This window comes from Nilaparvata lugens, chromosome 13, assembly GCF_014356525.2.
Source record: "Nilaparvata lugens isolate BPH chromosome 13, ASM1435652v1, whole genome shotgun sequence".
Classification (NCBI taxonomy): domain Eukaryota; kingdom Metazoa; phylum Arthropoda; class Insecta; order Hemiptera; family Delphacidae; genus Nilaparvata; species Nilaparvata lugens.
The window spans coordinates 28,113,790-28,124,909 of NC_052516.1; the positions used below are offsets into that span (position 1 = coordinate 28,113,790).

Here is an 11,120-nt window from a genome sequence, read left to right on the forward strand (position 1 = left end):
TGAATTACAGCATTTAATTTGGATTTTCGGTTAATAATAATGATTAATTCATTAGCATTTGAATAATTGCAATATCTCAGTAATTTCCATCTGTAGAAATGATGATATTTATAACAATGACAGTTTGAAATGATTCTCACTATATTATACAATGGAACTTTAAAATTTAATTTTTGTGGACTATTTTGAAAGTATTTTCCCAGAAATTCATCTCTGAGAGAGGGAAATACTGCTCTATAAATGGATTGACAGAGAAACATTGTACTTTCTGTTTTGTAAATGTGATGAGAGAAAATGATGTGTTATTTATAGCAAAGACAGTGTGGAGTGATTCTCACTTGATTATACAATTAAACTTTAAAATTCCATTTCAAAGAACTATTTTGTAAGTATTTCCCCAGAAATTTCGCTCCAAGTGAAGGATATACTGCTCTATAAAATCCATGAGATGTTACCACAATTAACAAAATCATGACTACACCTTCTTCTCAGTCAGATCAATCACCACACCGTGAGAACCCCTTGAATTATTACAGTTTTCGTGGTCATATCGTCTTAATTTCAAACTATTTCTTCCTTTAACGTGATCTTGCACTCACACGATATCCTGATGCTCCACTATTAAATAGATCGTGTCTAATTTTATAGATTACGTCCGATTTTATACTAAATCTTTCCACAATATTGATCAGTTTTATTGCAACGTAACGATATTCGTTTATTATGGAATGTCAGGATTAATCATTACTTGCCATCCAACTAACATTAATATGCGTCAAGCTCTAGATTGAAATATCACCGTTATAGAGTTCACTAAGAGCTCAATAGGATGTATTTCTTGCACACAAATATGATATTATTATCAACTCTATACATAGCTGTTATCATACATCAACTATATAATAGTTCCTTATTAAAAAGTAATACAGTTCATGACGGATGGATGATGTTTAGAGGAATTAGTTCATGATAGTCATTTTCCGGTGAATAATCGTATTTCATGATCTATTCTGATGGGATTTTCAACATAAAATGGATACCGAACTGAACGGAACTCTAAGATTTATCTATTTTATCCAAGGTCTGAATTGGCACTACTTAACACTGCTTGAATGAAGGCTTGGAATTGAAGTAATTTTGATTTCTTCAAGTGTGTTTCTTGTGATAGTTTTTTGGGCTTCAGGTTTATCCACTGATTTATCTTCTCATCAATACAGATGGAAGATTTTAATTAGAAATTGCAATTAACCAGTTACTGGAATATTATTTTGATTTCTCAGAAGTAAGCAACTTGTGATGGTTCATTGGACTTCGGGTTTATCCACTTATTCATATTTTCATCAATACAGATGATTTATATACAGAGGAAGATTCAAATTAGGAATTGCAGTTAACCAATTACTATATTATTTTATTGAATATTCTAAATAACTAGATTATTATACGGTAATAGAATTACAAATCATTATAAGGATATGACTGAGCAAGTGCAACAAGCCCAGCCCAAAACTGCTCTACTCCCCAACTTCATAAATAGTAAACATTCCATAAGAGAGGTTATATTTCCACTTCCAATAATTCAAATCCAATTTATTATTTGTTCTGATGAATACTTGGAATGAGTATTTTGGTTTCTATGATTCTTGTGTGAGCTCCTTTGGAAGAGCTTTTTAGAATAGGTAGTTGTGAAACAAGGAAAACACTGTAAAGAATCGAGGGAGTGGTGTAACTCAAGAAATAACTTGGGATGAAAAGTGGACAGTTTTTTATAGTTGTGTATCCTCTAAGGTGTTGTAATAGTTTTATTTCTTGACAGTGCACTAAATTTCAAGAAACCTTATTTGATCGCCTTAAAATTCTATTATTAATTCATTGATTGGGTGACCGGGGTGCAAATTACCAATTCAGACAATTTATCGTAGATTTAAGCTTTTGAGTTTGACAGGACTCTTTTAAGAACTACGGTGCTCTTGATAGAAGAAAAATCATCAAAAATACCTCGAAAAATATAGAGGGAGTATGTTGGAACTAAGGATAGAACTAGAGAAAGGAAAAATAACCACGAAGTACAAGAAACAGCTGATAAACAACAATGTAACAATACATCTATTTTATTTGTGGAAATCGATTTTGAGCTTTCTCGGTTGATAGAAACCTATAACATGAAAAATACACATGAAAATAAATGGGAAGTTGCATCTGTAGAAATGCTAATCAGTGAATAATATTATTATTACAGCATTCAATTGGGATTTTCGTTAAATAATAATTAAACATGAAAAAGTTATACACTTTTATAAAACTTTGAATACGAAGAATATGATAGGAATTTAGGATTGAGTAATTCAAATACAAGATGCAATCACAATTTAAACCATTTAAAATCTACAATTAAAAACCATTTTGAATAAACCCAGAATATACCCCACTCATCTGATTTTCCAAGAGTTTGATGTATTAAAGTTAGACAACTCAACTTTAAAACTTTACCTAAATTCTTATAAAAAGAAACAAATTTCCTAAATTAAATGAACATGTCTACAACCTCGGACCAAATGTAATAGAAAAATTTCAAATTTGTCCTACAAAGTTAACTTTCATTAGAAGACAATTGATTTACACAAGCAGCAAATTAATAAATGCAATACCTTTTGATAACGGATGAATGGATTAAGTGTGAATATTTCTTCACTTTGAACCTAGCAATGTGATTTATTTCAATTTTCAGTTTGATAGTTCTCTGAATTCTGACTTTTATGAATTATCAATAGAGGTGTGAATTATTCTACTTAGGACTACATTTTAAAAGTATTCCTGTCTCTACTTTAGTTACACAGCCTTTTCGTTCCAATTTCTAGTTATTTTAAGGATTTTTTAAGCAACTCTCACCAGCGGGCAAAGAGTTATCTTTTTCTGGTGATGCCTAGAATAATATTATAATTAGTTCAGTTTTTCTTCTTCATGTATATGCATGTATGTGTAGTTGCATCATGTACATTTTATTTTTATTTTTGCATATGTAAGAGTAAATTGTTTGTTTTCTTTTTTGCACAAAAATGAATTTGATTTGACAATCACAATTTACAAATACAGTTTCAAATACTCTTATATCTCAACCTTTGTACCTTGACTTATCTTTGTACCTACTGACGAAATCCATGTATATGATTTGTTGATTAATAAAACCTATTCTATTCTTTTTTATAAAATAAAATTTATTATAGTATCCTTTGAAATTGATAAAATAATAAAATAAGAATACAAATTGTAAAGTAACTACTAGTTTCGGTGATCACACCAAAGGGTACTATAATTCTATTTTATAAATACAAGAAAGTAGCCCTGAATTCATACATTTTGAAAAACTATTTTATTCTATTTGAAATTGAGTATGAAAACGTTCCAGGAACATTGAAATAACAAGTATTGAAACGGAAGAAAGAACCAGAAAGAGAAAAATGTAAGAAGACGAACAACAGGAACAAGGAACAACGGTTGAAAGCGGAAATGTAGCAATTTGCGGTCCGTTTTAGCGTGGTACCAACTCGCGAATACAGCCCGACAACCACTAAAACCATAATAGCACAGTATACTGGGAACAGCAATGCATATCTGCGACCGAACAATAAAATATTTTTTCTCACCGTTCGATCAAAGCCAAGATAACACGATTGTTTCTGAGAGATTAATAGAGTAGGCCACACTACCAACTGCTACTAAATCTCAATAATAATACAGTGCCACATTTGAGATTCACTTTAATCTGTCAGCATTGGATGAATTGAAAGTATTGATCTAATCTACAAAGAATGCTGACAGTTTTGATTGTATCCAACTCTAGAGGAAATAAGGTTGAAGACTAAACCATTCGCACTGAATATATTTCAGTAATGCGTAGTGGAAATATACGAGAATAGAGAGAAATAGATATAGATTAGAGGAAAGTAGTGGTTAAGATAGTAGTGTTCAAAGAGACTATAAGAGTGTTTAACAGGTCTGCTATTTTCAATTTGCTTGCTAGATGTGAGATAACTGTTTATAAACTCTAAACTAGACCTACGCTACAGCAGTAATAAACATGTTTATAAACTCAAGAGTTTCAGTAGTAATAAACAAATGGTGATGATGAATGATTATGATCATGAATTATTCATCTAGAATGATCGATGATATGATTTGGAGTAAATATTCATCTCATTCATTATTTTTATCACTACTGATGAATGAAAAGTGAAACTCCAAAAGATGCGTGATAAATGAAAATTGAACTGAATGGGAATTATCATTACTGAATATTATTTATCACTTGAATCATAATCAAATCATTATTGTTCCTCATCCATGCTATTACAATGATCAAATCATTTCATGAAATAAATTATTCTAGCAGAGAGCAAAAACTTCCAGTTAACTGTGAACTCCAAGAGGTAACAAATATTGATATCCTTAATATGATAAAGTCACAAGTGACAATATTTGGTTTTGTGATCTTGCTCTTTTTGCAAGGACTCAATCTTTTAGGTGGCTCCCCAAAAGAGTGGTTGAAGGATTTTTTTGTAGGTGAAATTATTATTTAAAAAGGCAGACCCCCACAACAGTATCAGTGTATGTATCCGGTACAGTGAAAATATTATACACATGGGTTCTAATGGGACAATTCATACTCGCTAGGCCAGGCTGAGTGGGAATAGTCCCATTAAAACTCAGGGAAAGTGAAGATATATTCACTGAACCGGACCCGGATACTGTCTCGGATATGTGGGAATCCACCCTACACAGGTAAGAGAGCTCTCATATCAACATACTTTACTCTCATAACAACAAATTCATGGATCAATATTCTGCAAGAAAAAGATCCTCATACTTCCAAAAAATCTGTAATTTTTCTCGCCAAACACTAGATGTTTTTTTTTACTTTAAATTTTTATATTTTACAAACTTTAATTTTTTGGAGAGAAATAACTAGGCTCAGCCTAGTTTTTCCTCCAATGTCATGATTGTATTATGATTATAGTATTTTAAACAATAAATGAATTACAAAAAAAATAAATAAAATGATGCCAAGAATTGAATACAAATGGCCTCAATACAACTCACGTGGAATGATCTAATAATTTTACAAAACACCTAATGAATATTGAAACATCAGGTTCCGATACCAGATTGATTGATTGTATTCAATTCTATCCCTCGAATATTCTACTTAATTAATCACCTAGGACTGAAAAAATTAAGTCTATACAATATCTCCAAGTTATATATATTTCCTAATGCATTTACAAACATCATCCAAAGCTCTCTACTAATGAAGCAAATTGGTGGAATGCTGTGATAAACACATCAACTATGCAAAGGCCATTCGCATTAATCTCAAGAATTTACTCCATCAGAGAGAGTAAAAGAGTTCATTAGAGTGTTAAAACGATGTGATTTTTTGATGCATTGGACTTCTTTTGATTATAAGCAAGTTTTAATTAGGTCTCATGCCTGGAAGGGATTTTCTAATAGAATATGTCAAATTCGAGTTTCTGTTCTCTTCAATCCGCTTTATCATGAATATATAACTTTGAAATTAGGGAGAGTATCTGCTCCATCTCTACTAGTAGTTCTGTGAACAGTAGACCCCACGCAGTATTCTCATCCACAAGTACCTGATTGAAACTATAGACCTTATGGAAATACAGCAATAGACTGGCTTCTCCACACATCTGTGTAATCACTTGTCAGCTGATTTATGATGAATAATTCTATAGCCTGATTTTTACTCTAATATTGGCGTATGAAGCAGGCTTTTTTTCCTTTTATATTATCCTTGAAATGAAAAAAATTCCAAACACTTTGTATATACGTCGACGCACAATCAAAAAAGGAACATACCTGTCAAATTTTATAAAAATCTATTACCGCGTTTCGCCGTAAATGCGCAACATTTAACATTTAAACATTTATTTAAACATTAAGAGAAATGCCAAACCGTCGACTTGAATCTTAGACCTCACTTCGCTCGGTCAATTACTGTTGGGGAGGACATAAATTGATTTGAAGATTGTTAAACAAATACATCTCTTCAAACTTCTGTTATGTGTAGTATGCTCAAAAAATTATAATTTTCAAATCCATGGTTATTTTTTTATGAAATAATTTCCCAAGATGGTTGAAAATTTGATTAATTCAAGACTAGACTCCAAACAGGATTTGTTTAAAAAATTAAAAGATGTTAACCTATCTCCAACTATGTTATTCTATTTTCATCATTCTATGTTATCATTTTCGATTTTTTTAAATAACAAATTTAAAGAAGGAAGACAGATGTTGAATGAATTAAACGACAGAAAGAGAAAGATAGAGATAATAAAAAAGAAGGAAGAGAAGAGAATGAGAAGAGAAAAGGAAGGTTGTGAAAGAAGATGACGAGCAGGAGGAGGAGGATGAGGAGGAATGGGAGGAGGTGGAGAAGGAGGTGGAGGAGGAGGAGGAGGAGGAGGAGAAGGAAGAGGAGAAGGTGGTGAAGGAAGAGGAGAAGGAGGAGGAGGAGTAGGTGATGGAGGAAGAGGAGAAGGAAGAAGAGGAGAAGGAGGAAGTGAAGGAGGAAGAGGAGGAGGATGAGGAAGATGAGGAGGTGGTGGTGGAGAAAGAGGAGGAGGAGTTGGTGGAGGAAGAGGAGGATGGAGGGGAGGAGGAGGAGGAGAAAAGGAGGAGGAGGTAGTGGTGGAAGAGGAGGAGAGGGAGGAGGAGGAGTAGAAGGAGGAGGAGGAGTAGGAGCAGAAGGAGGAGGAGGATGAGAAGGAGGAGGAGTAGGAGGAGGCGGAAAAATATGCAAAGGATATGAGAAAGAATAAGAAGGTGCAGAATAGGAAGAATGTCGATGAAAAATAAAAAAACAATATTCGTTACAAAGGTCTAAAAAGGGGTGGATCCTAGTACAAGATCTTCTCTTCTTCACCTTTAACGAGGCATATTCATTGATACTAAATTACAAGATTTCTACTATTGTAGGGATATAAAGTGTATTGGTTACGTTATCCTATATTCATCCACCACCCACCACCTATATCTAATTATCCTCAACTTGCAATAAGTACGCGAGTCTTCTATTGTCTATTGCTCTATTGTTTCAGAAGGGCTTTCAATGGTTTATTGATGCTGGACCTTTTGTCTGCAGGTTTTAAATGTTCCAAACAACTTTAAATTAATTGAACCTTCGAGAATTCTCGCTTTTATGTAAGACTTTACTGTGAATGAATGATTATTCTCTGAAATACAATTGCTCTCCACTGTTGAAGTTCATTTTAACAGTACAATACATATTATTCACAAAATAAAAATGATAGTGTAGAATTATTGAGTTATGAAAATATTAAAAAGAATTATCAATCAATGAAATACAATAGCTCGTTAAGTTTGAATCTTATTCTTAATTTTTCAAGAATAAAATAGAATACAACTTTTTTACAATATTGCTTGCAACTCTAGGAAAAATATCAAGAGCAAAATATTTTTTATGGAATTTTAAATATTTTAAATGAATTTGTCACATGCAGTATTGAGACCCAATTTATAAGGGATCACTACTTTTTATATTATCCACAAAATAAAAATGATAGTGTAGAATTATTGAGTTATAAAAATTTTAAAATGAATTATCAATCATTGAAATACAATAGCTCGTTAAGTTTGAATCTTATTCTTAATTTTTTTCAACAATAAAATAGACTATAACGTTTTTACAATATTGGTTGCAACTCTAGGAGAAATATCAAGAGTAAAATATTTTTTATTGAATTCTAAATTTCTGAAATAAATTATTTCAAATGCAGTATTGAGGTATAATTTATAAGGGATCACTCCTTTTTATATTTTTTGAATTTGAACACTTACCAACCAACTTCAAGGTTTTTTAGTTTTTTCGCGTCATTATTTGGTTCAATTTATTCTCCTCATATGATAGTTTTGAGCCGAAAGAACTACTGTGAACTCACTTTATAATATCATAGAGATAAGAAAGCAAAAGAAGATATCCTATGGTAAAGATCGTTCATGTTTCAAATTTCAATGATAACTAGAGCAGATAGTCTTAATTATTTTTAGTATTAGTCTTAGTTATTTTTAGATAGTCTTAGTATTAGTTATTTTTCGTGAAGCTATCTGTAGTCATTCATACTGTGTCTTATACTCCTCACACAGCCAAAACAGTAATAATAGACAGAATTTATTGGCCTGAGTTAAGAAAAATCTGCTCAACCCTACAGAGACACACTTACTTCATGCTAACACAGTAGAGACACTGGGGTATTGAACACTCCAATTTAATTGTGCATGTTTCTTTGAAAAATATAGAGAAAACAAGCACTTAGCCCATAATTTATCATTTCTTAATCATTTTTGTTCCAAGTGCATACAGAAATCGAAAGTAAAGCTTTGCTTATCAATATTTATACTAATTTTAGAATTCGTATGTTTCGTCTGTGTGTTGTAGCTGCTAATCTGGTTCGAAGGAATGGCTTGATCATTGCCAATGACAACTTCATCAAAAACTCACGTCTCTTCATTTTCACTTTTTGTGTAGTTGAGAAGTTGATTTTGTGGTAATTATTCATATTGAATGAAAAAGACTAAGAAATTGTCAAAAAACCACTGATTTATTGATAATTAGAAAGACCGGTTTCGGTTATTACACCATTGTTAATCTCTGATCAAACAATTCATTTTATTGTTTTGAACCTCAAGTTGTAGAGAACCATAGCATTTATTCCACTCTCATCCATCATCCCATACCACATTCGTAGTGGTCAATACAAGTAAATCTTTGTAATTGAAGTATTTGATAAAGTCCTACGTAAAAGACACTCTGGGGTGTTAGACACCCCAAACGAAGAACAAGATGAGCTGGTGACCTTGTAGAATGCTTTTACTGACTGGAAGTGGTGAAAAGCAATTGACAATGCTACAAACCTAATTTAGACTGGGCAAAATTTCCCATCTGTTTGTAATTATCAACTGCAGACTAGAAGAAAAAATCCCTGGAGTGTGAAACACCCCAGTGTCTATCTTTAGGGTTTGAATTTGAACAATACCATGGGATATCTTCTTTTGCTATTTTTACTTTCCTTGCCCTACTACCATAGGTAAGGAAAGTATTGCTTTCCAAAAAAAATTAAGGTACCCCAATTTCAAGTTTTCTATACGTTTCAAGGTCCCCTGAGTCCAAAAACATGATTTTGGGTGTGTTTGTGTGGGTGTGTTGTGTGTGTGTGTGTGTGTGTGTGTGTGTGTGTGTGTGTGTGTGTGTGTGTATGTGTGTAAGTGTGTATGTCTGTGAACACGATAATTCCATTTCTAATTAACCGATTGACTTGAAATTTTAAACTTAAGGTCCTTATACCATGAGGACACGACAATAAGAAATTCAATAAAATTCAATTCAAGATGGCGGATAATTACTAAAAAACCATGTTTTTCTCAAAAACGGCTCTAATGATTTTCTTCAAATTTATACCATGGATAGCTATTTATAAGCCCTATGAACTGACATGAGTCTCATTTCTGGGAAAATTGCAGGAGCTCCATAATATTCATGAGAAAAATGGCGGATAATTACTAAAAAACCATGTTTTTCACGGTTTTCTCGAAAACGGCTCTAACGATTTTCTTCAAATTTATACCATAGATAGCTATTTATAAGCCCTATCAACTGACATGAGTCTCATTTCTGGGAAAATTGCAGGAGCTCCGTAATATTCCTGAGAAGAATGAATCTTGTTAATTTTCTATCACGATTTTCTCGAAAATGACTTCAAATTCATACTCTGTATAGTTATATATCAGCTCTATCAACTGGAATGAGTCTCCTCCCTGAGAAACTAACAGGGGGTCCACCCCATCCCTGAGAAATTTACTTTGTAACCTCTTTCTCGTGCGTGAGGTAGGTAGGTAGAGAAGTTTATTCAAAAGAACACATGTCAATATTTTATTTGTCGAACAGCTGTCTGTTTTGACAACTTTCAAAAAATCCTGAAATTTCATTATTCAAACAAAGGAAAATGTATTCTGAACACATTAACAATAGTATAATCATAGTTATTTAGCCGCCAATCGGCATAATGTTATTCCCCTAAATTATCCTCGTTTAAGAATGAGGCTTATAGATCAATGAGCAAGGAAAGTTGTGTGAGTGTACCACACCAGATTCTTTATTTCTCTATCATAATATTTATGATTTGAATGTGGTGGAGCTTTCAGTTTGAATTTGAAAAATTGAAATCCAATTATTCAACTGAATAAACGTAATTATATAACAATGTATCAAAATTAATATCAATATCTTATAACTTGAGAATGTCCTGAAAGAATTTTATCCTTGAGTTACTCAAAAATTGCATGAGAAATCCACAGAAATCTGTAATTCAAAGTACTTACATGCTACTGGATGATGATTGTCTCGTATCCTCGTAAACTCGTAAACTCGTATCCATTCTTGTATCTGAAAAATAAATTATTTATTGTAAGGTTTTGTTCTTGACAATAATGTTTAAATTAAAAAAAGTTTGATAAATTCCTCGCACACACAGGCTTTGCCTATATGAGGAACCTTCTTCAAGTTTTGTATAATGTAAATTGTATATTGTTTGTACTTTCTTAGAAGAAGAATAAAGATAATTTTAATTCCAATTTCAAAAGTTGAAAGCGCTGTGTTTGAATTTACGCTCTAAAATTTCAAACTCACAAATGAATTAATTTGATGGTAAAGGAGGAGATGTTGTAGTATTTCTCCATAATTGAAAGAATAATAAAGATAATTTCAATTTCAAAAGTTGAAAGCGCTATGTTGGAATTTACACTCCAAAAGTTCAAACTCACAAATGAATTAATTTGATGGTAAAGGAGGAGATGTAGTATTTCTCCATAATTGAAAGAATGAGATGTTGATGTTGTCTAAGTGGTATTGACAACATAAAAGTCTTATTCTTTCCATTAATTAATGTTTTATACAAATTTATCAAATGAACATTATCTCTATATTGAGATTATATAGTACAACTTTAAGAGCAGTTGAGGTTTTTAAGAGCAGTAAAAGGGTGCACAAGGGAAGATAGGCTTCATAATGTTGATATAAGAAGCGA

The 11,120-nt window shown here is 32.1% G+C and overlaps 1 protein-coding gene across 1 annotated transcript in view; it reads right to left on the reverse strand.

Annotated features, from left to right (window-relative positions):
- The window catches only part of LOC111064038 (uncharacterized protein DDB_G0271670), a 437,024-nt gene extending 426,544 nt beyond the window's left edge, over positions 1-10,480 (reverse strand). Inside the window, exon 1 of the mRNA XM_039440230.1 lies at positions 10,417-10,480. The gene's annotated coding sequence lies outside the window, so the exon portion shown is untranslated. The remainder of the gene's footprint in view (positions 1-10,416) is intronic.
- Between the last annotated feature and the right edge of the window lie 640 nt (positions 10,481-11,120).